The sequence below is a fragment of the Sorghum bicolor genome, chromosome 3 (assembly GCF_000003195.3).
Source record: "Sorghum bicolor cultivar BTx623 chromosome 3, Sorghum_bicolor_NCBIv3, whole genome shotgun sequence".
Taxonomy (NCBI): domain Eukaryota; kingdom Viridiplantae; phylum Streptophyta; class Magnoliopsida; order Poales; family Poaceae; genus Sorghum; species Sorghum bicolor.
The window spans coordinates 3809316-3821940 of record NC_012872.2 but is presented as its reverse complement, the minus strand read 5'-3'; positions in this window follow the sequence as shown (position 1 = coordinate 3821940).

Genomic DNA, 12625 nt, shown 5'->3' with positions numbered 1-12625 from the left:
TGCGGGGGGAGGGAGATACTTATTCGGGAACGGCTCGAGCTGGGGCTGTGGGCTGGTGTGGGAGATCGCCTCCTGGCGCTGCTGACATGGCCTTGATATTTTCGGGGGCGGCATGGCATGGGTGCATGACCCCCATGACATGCATCCATCCATCATGCGCATGCCCCCTCTGAAATTGCGATTTGCACCTCCGTTTGGGAATTAAATTTTAATAGCCCCCTGTGTCTGGTGCCTGCCTTTTCCAGTGGTTCAACACTAACGGGGTGTTGGTGTTACCACTTGCGATCTTGGTGGAGGCACAAAGAATAGATAGTTTCTTGATTTTTATAACAAATATCCAATGATACTCCTTGGGTCAAAAAAACAATTCTCTTATTTTGTGTTTTATGCTTATCTTTGGTCGCGAACATGCAAATTTTATCGTAGTTTATTAAGAGGAAAGGAGTTTTTAAGATTACACCCAGAGCGCCCAAGCAGGCTAGAATAACGTGGTTTGGTGTGCGAGTGTCAACCTAAACTGAACTTCCTAATCTGTTGCAACACTCGCAAAATGCTTAGTTCTATTACATATTTGACTATGTAGCGACGGTATAGCTACAGCTGCTTAGACAACTAATATACTCTCGTGTCGCTTGGCACCACCTCGTGGCGATGATAACGACCGAGAAATAGTTCATGCATGGCCGCCCATTTTGAGGAGGATAGAGGGGCCTTGAAAGTTTCCTCAAAGATCTTGAAGTCCGACTCGTCCGGGTGATCTTGACCCCCTTTTTCACCTTGAATTGGTCCAAATATGTCTCCTTGAACATTAGAGATTATGTGACTCTGAAAAAAAATTCAACATAATTCTACATGTATATCTTAAGTAAATGTTTTTGAGCTAATTAATTATGTACATTTAACTTACATGGGATGGAGATTATATTAGGTAAAAGAAGGGATTAGACGAACAAGCACTAAATCCTATAAAAACATAAGTATTAGTAATTAACTAAATCATGATTCATTAACAAGAAGTAAGCACACATAATACTAGATTTCTTGTTGTCCTAAATAAACAAAACTAAATGGTTTTTGAAAATAGTGGTGCTACTGTTTGAACTTGGAAGTTAGTACCATGCATGGTGCGCGTGGATGCTACATACCGGACCGTGAGACACGACAACATAATAACATAACCTTTCCGGCGCATAAGCATTTTTCTTTTTTTAAAAAAAAACGGGAGTTAGATAAATTTTGATGCTTTGTCAAGGGCGAGCGAACAAGCAAAAAAGAAGGGTCTCATTAGAAAATCTGGTAAACGATAAGCCAACGTGAGACTGGACTTTGCTGGCCTACCGGCCGTCCGATGCGTAGAGATCGACGCGATCCGACGGCCGGTGTTAGAAGCGTGCTTTGACAATGGACGTCGTCGTCGTCCACCCTGCTGTCTTTCATTCACTCACCCGGTGATAGAAGAATTTTAAAGAAGATGGCGGATGACATCAAGGGGGCGGCAAAGGCAAGTTGGACGATTTGTCGATGACGAGCGGTGATAATTGGACGGTGGTGGTGCGATGTGCGCACTACGGCTTTTTAATTGTTCGTCCACTATCATGGTGGGGCCCCCGGCCATGCTGCCTTTGGCTAATTTGTGCTTAGGCCTTGTTTAGTTCCGAAAAGATTTCGAATTTCGGTACTGTAGTATTTTCGTTTGTTTGTGATAAATATTATCCAATTATAGACTAACTATGATCAAAAGATTCGTCTCGCGATTTACAGCTAAACTGTGTAATTAGTTTTTATTTTCGTCTATATTTAATGCTTCATGCATGTGCCGCAAGATTCGATGTGACGAAGAATCTTGAAAACTTTTTGCTTTTTGGAGTGAACTAAACAAGGCCTTAGATTAGATCCGTGATTATTAGGTCTGCTTTGGATGCTTAACAAAGGCAGGAACAGCTGGTTGTTGTTTGCATGCTCTTGCTTTTTCCGAGGGCCGGTGCATATGGTGGTTACACTTACACAGTGTGTGTTGTGTGAGAAATGCAATGGGCAGATTTGACGTGCAATCATGCATACATAGAGGAAAAGCTAGGCTTTAATAGGTGAATTAGCTCTGTCAATAACACATCATTAAGGAAAAGGAGTAGTAGTAGGAAGTACCGATGTCTCTTCAATTAAAACAAATTAAACTGCAATAGTAGTAGTCCATATAGGAACAGTTTTTTGCTTGGAAGCACACGTGCATGCTTTTTTAGTATCATAAACACCGTCAGTTGTAGTTTTGTATATGTAAAGACACGTCTATTCACACACGAATACATCACCGTAGTCCCCTGACGATGAGCGCCATACTTATGACTCGAGCCAATTTTGGGATCAACAATGTCATATGAGGCTGATGAGTTATGTACAGTACAGCATGCGCAAAGTGACATTGCTTGTCAAGTACTAATAACATTGCTTTGTTGGTAGTACGAACTTGCTGGGAAAGAACTGACCGTACTGGCACATGCCAACCAGCAGATGAGCCCCAATTGTCACCACACACACGTTTTGCAAACCATGTACTCGTACACCAGTATAAGGTTAGTAGCTATCGGAAGGAAATAAATAATGGACCGTACTGACATCAAATTAAACCAATTTAAAGTTACGTACACTAAGCGCCAAGACTGCATTACGCTACGCGTCGCCGTCGCAAGAATCTCCGGTGAAAAATATCGAAAAGCAGCTTTCAGGTCCCGACCGAAGTGTCTAGAACCATCCAGCTTGCATATCTTCCTCTTCGCACTAGCTACTCCTACACACTTCTGCCGTAACGGGATTGTTCGCGTGCGCGTCAGCGCGTGGACTCCGTCGCGGGCCACGTTGCTGTCGCCGGATTCGTCCGATCAGCGCTGGACGGCCCGCGGGCGGCCACGGGACCCCCACCCAGTTGACCCCGTACGCGACGGCGACGGCCGCCGGTGTGCGGGCCCCGCTGGGGGGTGTGCGTGTCGACGAGATGACGGTCCAAGCGGGCGCTGTCGGGGCGTCGTGGGCCCGGCACCGTGCGCGCCGCGTAATGCTCTGTATCTTTTGCTCGGCAAAGACAAGGCGGAAGATTGTCTTGGCCAACTAGCCACTCCGTTTCAAGATGAGTGTGATTCTAAATTTAATCTTTTTAATTTAACTAAGTCTATACCAGCACATGGGCCTTGTTTACTTCCACCTAAAATTTCAAAATTTTTCAAGATTTCTCGTCACATCGAATCTTTAGACGCATGCATGGAGTATTAAATATAGATAAAAATAAAAACTAATTGCACAGTTTGGTCGAAATTTACGAGACGAATCTTTTAAGCCTAGTTAAGACATGATTAGACAATAATTACCACAAACAAACGAAAGTACTACAGTGTCACAAAATCTTTTCGTCCAGGAACTAAACACGGCCATGGTATCTAACAGATTTACGGGATGTTTAGGACTACTCCACAAACTTCACCGTAGATTAGCTCCACAAAAAACTATAGAGTTTATAGAGTACTTCTTTAGCTGCTCTCATAATTCTACCTTTTTTTTCTCGAACTGGGTGCATGGAGCTGAAAACATGGAGTAAAGTAGTCCCAAACATCCCCTAGGGCCGGCTATAAGGGAGGGGCACGTAGTGCGACCGTCGGAGGCCCATGAAGCTTGGGGCCCAAGACAATATAGGTAATTAGTACATATGATTTCCTATTTGGCATAATAAGTATTTGAAGATCCAAAGATAAACCAGTCAAAGCTGTAGATTACTCTTTCTTCCGGTCTTATTGTACATAACGGTAAGAAAACATCAGGTAGTACACACGCCATCAGAGTAAGCAACACACCAACAACCATGATGGATTAGTATTTTTAATTTTTTTTTCTTATTTGTTTTGTGTATTCGCTATGCTCGTATAGTGCTAGGGCCTAGCATTATAAATTTATAATTCAATGTAGTTATCTAAATATATTAGATGTTGCCTAAGAAGCATTTGTCGAGTACTCAGAAAAAAAGAAAAACAAGAAGAACAAAGTATTGTTATATTTTATGAAATATACATATATTACAAAGTAATTTTTGTTATCCGTACTATATACAATAATTTTGATATAAAAATTAGTTGAACGAGCCCTTATCTTCTTACTTGCCTAACGACCCTTAAAATTATATAGCCGGGGGCTTAGTATAAACATGCTCTATGATCAAATTGTACGGTAAAAAAATTAATATGCTTAGCATAATGATTGATCAAACTTAAATCTGTTTGATTCCTTAAAAAAACAAGAACCACATTTTTTATAGGACTAATGGAGTATGTTCAAATACTTCATCCGTCTCAAGAAGGTGAGATTTAATTTTATTTTTAGTCAAATTATCTTCGTTAGACCAAGTTTAATTTAAACAAAAAAGAGTACAATGAAATACCTACTTGGTGTCATAAACATTAATATTTTATTTTATAGATTTGATTAAATTTTAAATAGTTTAACTTAGAACCGACCAAAGTGTTATTATTTGTTGGGACGGATGTAGTATGTGTACATTTTGTTTTGGTAAAGGAAGATGACGATGAGGATGACCATGAAGAGGAAGAAGTACATGAGGATGAAAATTCAGACGAAGACTATAATCAAGTACTTACCAATGAACTGAATTTCTCTGCTCGGGTTTCTATGATGTAGGACAAGGTATCTGTTTTGTACCTTTGGAAATACTCATTATCCCTTAGTCTTAAATAAATCAATTTCTAGAATCATGCTAAGTTGAGTTGTCTTAAATTTGATCAACTTTATTGGAAAAAAGTAACAACATATGTGACACAGAATAAATATATTATAAAAATATATTTCATGATGTATTTAGTGATACAAATACGCTTTTATAAATATTTAGTGTCCTTTTTTGTTATTTATATCCATTGTTCCAAAACAAACATCTGCATTGCCACTTTTGTTAACTTAGTGTACTAGCTGCTACGATCTAGGATTTGTTAAGTAATCTGTATGGCCATTAATGATGTGTGTCTTATCATATGCAGAACATATTGGATCTTGAACAGATTTCACTGTGGTCTGTTCGACTCCACAAAGAACATCAGCGCGCTGCAGTGTGTGGGCATACCATTCTATTCTAATATGCCAACTGCATATGGGGATAATTGAACCTATTGCGTAAAGGAAATATCTATTAGTGATTTATTTGTGAATTATGTTTCTTCTATTAGTTTACTAGCCAAATATGCCCGTGCGTTGCTACGGGAGCAAATATACGTTTGTAAAAAAATGAGCACTTTGTTATATTTATTTGTGTTTTATCCTTTGTATTAAATTTGATAATTTTTAAGCTTTTACAACTGACTTTGAAGCAGACTGTCCATATATAGTATATATACATGCTCTTAGACTTTTTAGGATTTTTATTTCATGCGCAATGGCGCCTTATACTCTCTGGTTGAAAGGAGCCTAATAAACTTTTGAATTATGATTTTTAGATTTGATTTTGATTTCATATAGATTGTATAAGTTTCTGTCAATTTGTCAATTGTTTGTGAAAGACAAGAAGCTAACAATATACTTTTTATTGGTAAGCCGAAGTCTATGTGAATCTTGAAATTGATTTTTATTGTGCGTTGCAACGGGGAAAAGCATCAAATGGCCATAGAAAGTTATGACATAATGTTACATTCTATTTATATTTATGTTTTTTTATAAAATTTAAAGTCTATAATTTATTTTATTGATAACCATGACATCTATGGTATTAGATAATTAATATTTAAAATAATATATAGCTTGGAGACATATTTATTTAATAATAATAATAGAAATTAGTCAAACCTTCTCTTACTTTAATATTACCTCTTCATATACCTTAGGATTATATTAAAAATGAGAAGTTTGTTGGTAGCTTTATTTTTTATTTAGATTAGGATTTCTATGAATATTATATATCAATTAAATGTATGTAGATTATAAACACATGGACTTATAAAGTGTTCATATGACATAACAACACATCATGCAAAGGTAGTGTAAATATCCTCAAGCATAAATTTAGTTAGATTAGTAAATCAGTAAGATATACAGGAATTGTGCTAAAACTTTTACCACAAATCAAGCATCACAATAAATAGGCTATTATAAAATTTTCATAATAATTGAAGCAAGATAACTACAATTTTAGTTTTACACTAAAAAGCATAGACAAGCATCTACTAGCAAAAAAATATACTAAAATTTGTGATTTTTTTGTTTACTATATGGATCTAAATATGTGGAGCTAAACAAAATTTGTTTTGTAATTTTTAGATTTTTCTATGAATTACTATATATTTATTAATTTTTATAGAAGATTTTGCATTAGGAACCTAAAAAAGGTTCTATTTTTTTTCCTCTTCCAGTCTATGTACGGGCCGATTGTGGATGCGGTCTATCTACGGGCGGCCAATTGGCTGACAAATTTACACTTAGGCCCCTTGAAAGGTCCTAATATGGCTAGAGGGGGGTGAATAGCCTATTTTAAAAATTCTACAAACTCACTAGAGCAAGAGGTTAGTAAATAACAAAGCGAAGCTTTTTGCTCTAGCTCTAATAAGGTGTTTGCAAGCCACCTATCCAACAATTCTAGTTGATATAATCACTAGGCATACAAGAGCTATGTCACTACTTACACTAGAAAGCTACCTAAAGTTTCTATACAAGAAGAAAGCTACTCTAGTTTGCGAGAATGTAAAAGAGATGGTTTGAACTTTATACCGCCGCGTAGAGGGGATGAACCAATCAATAATATGAAGTCCAATCACCGGGAGAAATCCAATGAACAATCACAATGGAGACACACAATTTTTCTCCCGAGGTTCACGTGCTTGCCGGCACGCTACGTCCCCGTTGTGTCGACCAACACTTGGTGGTTCGGTGGCTAAGAGGTGTAGCACGAACCTCGTCCTCACTAGGACACCACAAGAACCTACCCACAAGTGAGGTAACTCAATGACACGAGCAATCCACTAGAGTTACCTTTCGGCTCTCCACCGGGGAAGGTACAAGACCCCTCACAATCACCGGGAGATGGCCACGAACAATCACCAACTCGTGCCAATCTTCCTCCGCTGCTCCAAGCCGTCTAGGTGGCGGCAACCACCAAGAGTAACAAGAAAACCGCAGCTAGAACGATCCCCAAGTGCCACTAGATGCAATCACTCAAGCAAATGCACTTGGAATCACTCCCAATCTCACAAAGATGTATAATCTAAGAAGGAGATGAGTGGGAGGTGTTTTCTTAGGCTCACAAGGATGTCAAGTATGTTAGAATGCCAAGAGATTAAGCCCCAAGCCGGCCAAACATGTATTTATAGCCCCTCAAACAAATAGAGCCGTTGGCTCTTACACTGGGCGAAATACGGGGTCACCGGACGCTCTTAAAGGCGCATCGGACGCTCAACACCTGCGTCCGGTGCTCCAACGTCAGCCGCGTGTCAGAGTCTAACGGTAACCTGCATTGCACCGGACGCTGAGCAAGTTAGCACCGGACGCGTCCGGTGCACACCGGACTCATGCGCAGAGAGCTCCGCAAACACACAGGGTCACCGGACGCTAAGCACCGGTAGCGTCCAGTGCTCACTGGACCCATGCGCAGAGAGGGTCGCAAAACGCCCGCACACCGGACGCGCACCACCGGACGCTCAAGCCAACGTCCGGTGCCTTACCCTAGCTGGGCCAGGCACTGTTTGCACCGGACGCTCAGACACAACGTCCGGTGCCTCAGTGGCCAGCGTCCGGTGAGTGTTTTCCGCGACTTCTCCAAAATTTCCACCGGCGCAATAGAAAATATGCACTTCATTTTCTCGAAAAGCGTCGAAAATATGCACTTCATTTTCTCGAACCCATCCTCTCTCTACCCTTCAAACTCCACCTCCTTCTCAAAGTGTGTCAACACCACAATGTGTAAACCAACATGTGCACGTGTGTTAGCATTTTCACAATCATTTTCTTTGAAGGAGTTAAGTTAGCTCACTATGTTCTAAATGCATGCACATGAACAATGACACCTAGTGGCACTTGATAACTGCTTAGCCAAAGAATTCCCCTCTTTATAGTACGGCTATCTATCCTAAATGTGATCACACCCTCTATGGTGTCTTGATCACCAAAACCAAAACCCTAAGCAATACCTTTGCCTTGATCTCCATAGGGTTTTGTCTTTGTCTTTCTTCTTTTCCAAGTTGAGCACTTGATCATCTTGTGGTCATCATCATCATCATCACCATGATCATCACTTGCTCCATCACTTGGCATGTACCAACCTCATTAAGTCTACACACACTTAGTATAGAGGTTAGTACTAGGGTTTCATCAATTATCCAAAACCAAACTAGGGCTTTCACCCCTGTATTTTCTTTATTTTTACTATGCTCTAATGTGTATAGAAGATTTTGCATTGGGAACCCTAGAAAATCTTTTATTCTTTTTTTCCTCATCTACAACGTACCGGCGACGATTCTAAATGGAAACAGATAGGCAGGCGACAGACTGAAATTTTCTCCTTTTATAAATAGGTATAGATTTATCTTTTCTAGACATCACCATGGCGTAAGCACGAGCAATATACTAGTTATTACTAAGTTAGTCTTTCAATTTACCCGTGTCAACGGACCATAGCGATGCTATAGCAGCTCAGGAGATCTCTCCGCTAAATACTATGCCCATTATTTAGATCACTGCTTTTACTCTTTGTTAGGCTTATTATACGGAAACTTAAAAGTTTGTTGGTCATCAAGGAAACTCTATAGTTTGCACCTATATGTTTTTAGGAGGTTATTAATATTCAGTTCCATGTACCAATAAGAGCACTAAAACATGGTCCTATATATAGTGACTTCACGGTAGACATACACACATTTTTTTGCTAGGGTGTCAAATATTTCAAATTGGAGGAAGAAGCGTAATTTTGTTGTTGTTAGGTGATGGATGTTAGGCCTTGTTTAGTTTGTGAACGAAAATATTTCGTGATACTGTAGCATTTTTCGTTTGTTTGTGGTAATTATTGTCTAACTATAGACTAACTAGACTCAAAAGATTCGTCTCGTCAATAACGACCAAACTATGCAATTAGTTTTTATTTTCGTCTATATTTAATACTCCATACATGCGTCTAAAGATTCGATGTGACGAAGAATCTTGAAAAATTTTAGATTTTTAGGCGGAAGTAAACAAGGACTTACCGGCCGCTCTTATGCTGCTGGTTGTAGCCTAGTAGTATCGGTAACCCAAACGTAAAATGACTATGTCCAACGGTTTTATATTTTATCTTTGGCAAAATATGAAGTTTGTCATGTTTCAAATTAATATGGGAGGGAGAAGAAAAGGTTACCTTCAATGGTTTGGCAAAATTGAGTTGGCAAAATCCAAAATGTGGACCCAGTGGTTATTTTTTCAGGCGAAAATTTTCTTCGCGCCGTCGACTCTAAGGTTCAAGCAACAGCCGACACCAACACACAAACCCTAGACACCATGGAAACCCGATGCATATACTGGAAGGATGAATCCATGGTCATGGCGTACGTACCTCCCTCACAGCCTGCTTGATGAAGATCGCCTCACACACAGAGAAGAAAAACGCGCGGGGCTATGCAATGCCAAGCACAATACACGGTTGGCATACATGACAAACATGGCCAGTAATTTGCCAAGTTAACTAAAATACAAAGACCATTTGCCAGATAGAAGTTTTTAAGACTTTTTTGCAAAACAAGAATGCCTAACTAGGTTGAAAAGATCCGTCTCACAAATTACATGCAAATTATGTAATTAGTTATTTATTTTATCTATATTTAGTGCTCCATGTATGTGTCGTAAATTTTGATGTGATAAGAAATCCATAAAATTTTATAATTTTTTTAAGAACTAAACAAGACCTAACCCTTAAAACAAGGATGACTAGTTTTTATATGTGTCACGTTTGGAAACCATCCTTAGAAATATGGATGAGGATGTGTGTGTAGCATTGGCAAGTATGGCATCCTTGCCATGCTCAAAAGTGAGGGACAAATTTGGTAGGCATACATGCATGCTGCTGCATGGCGCATGCAAGCGAATTCGATGCCTGGCCGTGGCGGGCCATGCATGTGCGACACTCTCGTACTCTCGTCTACTACGGCACTTGCCCACGTGTGCCACGGCGGCACACTGTTCTTCCGGTTATCGGTCGACGTGGACAGCAAGCAGCGCTGACGACGACGACGACGGGGGACGTACGTTTTTCATTCCCGATGCGCGGTGGCACGTTTCCGAGCGCGCGAAAACGTTTGGCGCGGCGCGGCAGGGGCAGGGACGCAGGGTGCTGGCCTGGTGGTGTCCTGCATGCCATTTTTGTTCCCACCCACGCAAAGTTAAGCACGGTGATTTAGCTCGGCCCGAGCACGGCACGACCCAATTCTAACTGGGCTCAGGCCGGCACGAAGCACGTAGCAGGCCGTGCTTGGTCGACCCCTCGGCTCGCTGGACGGCACGACACGGCCCGCTTTTAACAGTAGGCACAATAATAGCCTGGTATTAGGGAATTTGTGTTTGAAGTATCAAGTTCTGTGACTTGTGAAACTTGTGAATTTTGGCAAGTGAAATATGATCTGAGAGTATATTGTGTTATGTGAATTGTGAAGTATTAATATATGTGACTTGAATGTAATGTATTTATGTTTTATTAAATTCTATATTAAATTTAGTGCTTTTCATATAGCGGACCACGGGCCACTCCGAAGGACTATTGGGCCTCGTGCTTTTCGGGCTGGCCCAGCCCGAAAATCGGCCCACGGGCCATGCCTGGGCCGTCAGGCAGGCACGATGGCCTATGGAGGCATGGCCCAGTGGCACGTGGGCCATACGGGCTCGTGCCCTATCGGACCGTGCCTAGCACGGGCCCGTGCCGGGCCAGGCCAGCCCGGCCCGTTGCTCATATTTACACCCACGGAAACCAAGCCAAAAACCAAAAAAAATCAAGATCCATCACATCGAATCTTGCAGTACATATATGAGACACTAAATATAGACGAAAATAAAAACTAATTATATAGTTTAACTATAAATCGCGAGACGAATTTTTTGACCCTAGTTAGTTTATGATTGGATAATATTTAACACAAATAAATGAAATGCTACAATAACAATTTTTTTTAAAAAAAATCACATGTAAATCGTAAACAAGGCCCAAACGCACTCGCCCGGCCTGGCCCTGGATCCAGCAGCCACTTTCCATGCATTGCCCGTTTCGGCGGCCATTTCTTTCGTTTGGCCCTGCTAGCTGCTACTGCGTGCTAGTTGTCTTGTTGAGAGGAAAGCTCGGCCCTTTTCTAGCCCTGTTTCCTAAAGCCAGTTTTTAATAGGATTTTATTAAAATTTTATGAGCGTTAAATATATTAATATGACACTATATTAATAAAGAGAGTTGATACAAACCCTCATTGAGAATAGTCTAACCGTCGCACTCGCACGCTCTATTTCTCTCTTTTGCCCTTTTTTTTTGTTTTGATTGATTGACTTGAAATTTAGTTTTCGTAAGGCCAGTCTCAATGATAAATTTTACGACATTATTTTCAAAACTATCATGTCATACGAAATAAAATAGAACTAGAATAAAACATCTATTCTCAATAAAGAGTTTCATTCTGTAGTTTTAAATACATTTAATTTTAAGACTGGTAGAAAGTTGGTAAATATGGTAACAGATAAAATTCTTATTGAGACTAGCTTAATAAAAAGAGTATGTAGGCCGCCCCAATTCCAATATGACGGACGTTTCCTTTGGAGCGAACGCTATTGTCTGGCCATAGACAGGAAGCTAACCATATTCTTTATGATTCGATTCGATGGTCTGATCATAGCCAGGTCAGACGTCCGAGTGTTTCCTATAGCCCATTCATTTTTTTTTAAAAAAAATTTCTGGTCGTTCTTTGCATTTCTCTGACGGATCCTTTTAAAAATCAAATTTAGCGTCCCTCGACAAATTCTTCAACGGTCGTGGTAGTGGACACGTCCTCACTGTTATTTTCTCTCCTTTCTCTTCTTTCCTTCTTATCTATCATTTTATTTTTTTCATTTCTTATATTATTGTATATATATATTCTTTGATATATCATGAATATTTTTTTTAAAAAAAACTAGCAAATATGTCCGTGCGTTGCAACGGGAGAAAAACATCAAATGACCATAAAAAATATGACATAATGTTACATATCTAATTATATTTATCTTTAAATTCCATAATTTATTTTATTGATAACCATGACATCTATGGTATTAGATAGTTATTATTTACAATAATATGTAGCTTGGAGACATATTTATTAATAATAAAAATAGAAATTAGAAAAACCTTATCTTACTCTAATATTACTTCTTAATATACCTTAGTATTATATTAAAACATGAGAAGTTTGTTGCTAGCTTTATTTTTTTAATTTAGATTAGGATTACTATAAAATACGATATATCAGTTAAATGTATATAGATTATGAACTCATGGGCTTATGAAGTGTTCATATGACATAACAATACATTATGCAAAGGTAGTGGAAGAATCTTTTTTATATTTTTACATATTTAAATTGATTGTAAACTATTTAGCAAGAATAAATCT